Source organism: Lynx canadensis, chromosome C1 (genome assembly GCF_007474595.2).
Source record: "Lynx canadensis isolate LIC74 chromosome C1, mLynCan4.pri.v2, whole genome shotgun sequence".
NCBI lineage: Eukaryota > Metazoa > Chordata > Mammalia > Carnivora > Felidae > Lynx > Lynx canadensis.
Window position 1 is genome coordinate 184,940,001 of NC_044310.1, and position 2,796 is coordinate 184,942,796.

The following is a 2,796-nucleotide window of genomic DNA, read 5'->3' on the forward strand; positions in this document are numbered from 1 at the left end:
TAAACATAGATTGTAGTATTGGGCAGTGGGGTGCTGCTGTAACAAACAGCTAGAAGCATGGAAGTACTTTGGAATAGGGTAATAAGTAGAAGCTGAATAAGTTTTTAGGTGCAGAAGACAAAAATGCCTTAATGGCCTTGAAAAGAATGTTGCTAGAAACATGAATGCTTGGGGCACCTGGGTGGTTCAGTCGGTTAAGAGTCCAACTTCAGCTCAGGACATGATCTCACAGTTCGTGAGTTCGAGCCCTGCATCGGGCTCCGGGCTCTGTGCTGACAACCCAGAGCCTGGAGACTGCTTTGGATTCTCTCTCTCTCTCTCTCTCTCTCTCTCTCTGCCCTTCCCTGGCTTGTGTGCTCTCGCTCTCACTCTCTCTCTCTTTCAAAAATAAATAAACATTAAAAAAAAGAAGAAAGAAAGAAAGAAAGAAAGAAAGAAAGAAAGAAAGAAAGAAAGAAAGAAAGATGAATGCTCACTGTGGAAACGTGGAGCATGGTATTAGAAACTAGAGGAAAGTCGGTCCTTGCTAGAAAGTGGCAGAGCACTTGGCTGGATTGTGATCCCTGGAATGGAAAGTACAACTTAAAAGTGATGAACTTGGATATTTAGTTGAAGAGATTTCTAAGCAAAGTGTTGAAGGCACAGCTTGGTTTCTCCTTGCTGCTTATAGGAAGATGCAAGAGGAGAGAGATAAATTGAAGAAGCAAAAAGGAACCAGAACTCGAAGATTTGGAAAATACTCAGCCGATCCATGTTGTAAAAACATGACAGCATGCTCTGGAGACAACTCCAAGAGTGCCACTGGATAACCATTTGCCACAGAGATTAGGCATGTGACTTGTGGATCTAAACACCCATCTCAGTAGAAATAGTGCCAGCCTGGTCTGAAGGGGACAAAGTCAGGACAAAATGAAAGACGGCTGTCAGACTTCTGGGATTCTACTGGCAGGAAATGGGGTGACAGACCTATCCCACAATGAGCATGTGTTCATGTTCAAGACAGGGAAGAATGCCCCAAAGGCAGTTCAGAGGCCCAGAGGGCAGGATCAGGAGGTGGGGCTGTCTCCTCCTTGGTGCCAGAGGGCAGGGCCACCTCCTCCATTCCACATGGCAAAAACCAGCCTCCTGGTCATTTTCAGCTCCCCCTCTTGACTTCCTGGCTTCTGTGGTCTCATTTGCAGTAACCCAAGTTCAAAACCTGTCATCAGTGACCCCTTTCCTTTTACTCATACTCAATTAGGCATCTGGTCCCGTTGATTCTTCCACTCTTCACCATCACTGCTCTTGCTAAGGACTGTACTTTTAGTAATAACATGCATTCTTTGCTCTCTCTGCCATCTTTCCATGCCACAATAGTGGTGCACATGAATGTCCTAGCAGATCTTCTCAAGAGCATTAACAATGCTGAAAAGAGAGGTAATGTCACTTTCTTATTAGGCCATCGTCCGGTTTCTAACTATGATGATGAAGTATGGTGATTGATGATCACAAAGCTGGGAATATTGTGAGCCTCACAGGCAGGTTAAACAAGTGTGGAGTGATCAGTCCTAGATTGGATGAACAAGTCGAAGAGCTAGAAAAATGGCAGAATAATCTGCTCCTGTCCTGCCAGTTTGGTTTCATTGTACTGACACCCTCAGCTGGCATCACAGACCATGGAAAAGTAAGACAAAAACACACAGGAGGAAAAACATTGGGATTCTTTTTCTAGAGATATAATACATATGTGCAAATACAATGCATTAATGGGCAAAAAAGAAAATGCATTCTTAACTAGTTTTATAACATTGTGCTAAGAACTTTATGTGACTTTTTTTCTTTAATCCTTATAACCATTTAATGTGATGGTGCACTATTCATATTCATTGTATAGGTAAGGAAACTGAGGCTTATAGAGGCACTGAATAACTATATTTGCCCAAGGTCACGCAGTGAAGAAGAAGCATCTGAGAAGCAAAACTTGAACCAGATCTTCTGGAGCCCTGAACCACACTCTTAACTGACACACTCCCTCCTTTAAACATCTCTATTTGTTTCTTCCTTTCCACTCCACAGTTTCCAACATAGTTTCATAACCCCTTTTATTCATAAACCATTACCTCACCCTTTTATTACTGCAAAAATCTCCTTGCATTTCTCCCTTACTCCAATCCATCCTCCTTCCAAATGGTCTTTTTTATCTCATATGAAAAAAAAAATTGTCTTCAAGTTACTTCTTAGTTCAAAGACTTACAGTGACTTCTCATTGCCTGTAGGATAAAGCTGAAATATCACAGACAGCTATTTCATAGTATCTTTACTCATAACGACACATGTTAAAATCTTGCCCACCTATGGGTGCCTACGTGGCCCAGTTGGTTAAGCATCAGACCCCTGATTTTGGCTCAGGTTGTGATCACATGGTCATGTAATCGAGCCCCGTGACAGGCCCCATGATGAGCTCCATGCTGGGCATGGAGCCTGCTTGAGATTCTCTCTCTCCCTCTGCCTCTGCCCCTCCCCTGTTTGCTCATGCTCTCTCTCTCTCAAAAAATAAATAAATAAATAAAATAAAAATCATGCCCACCCAAATGCCCAGACTCTTTGTGAAAATTTACCTATTAAACTTCTATCTGAGCATTTACTAGACAAATGCTTACAATTCTTGAAATTCTATCATTTTTAATATTCTTCTAAACCAACCTCAGGTTTAATATGCCAACCACAGAGCCTATGATCGTCATCTTCCCTCAAAAGTTCCTCTCCCAGAGTTCTCTGTCCATCTGCAACTACTCAACATTCACCTGAAACCTTATG

At 42.2% G+C, this 2,796-nt stretch overlaps 1 pseudogene; it reads left to right on the plus strand.

Annotated features, from left to right (window-relative positions):
- The first annotated feature begins 1,361 nt into the window (after positions 1 to 1,361).
- LOC115521883 lies at positions 1,362 to 1,711 on the plus strand (annotated as a pseudogene).
- Positions 1,712 to 2,796: the final 1,085 nt, after the last annotated feature.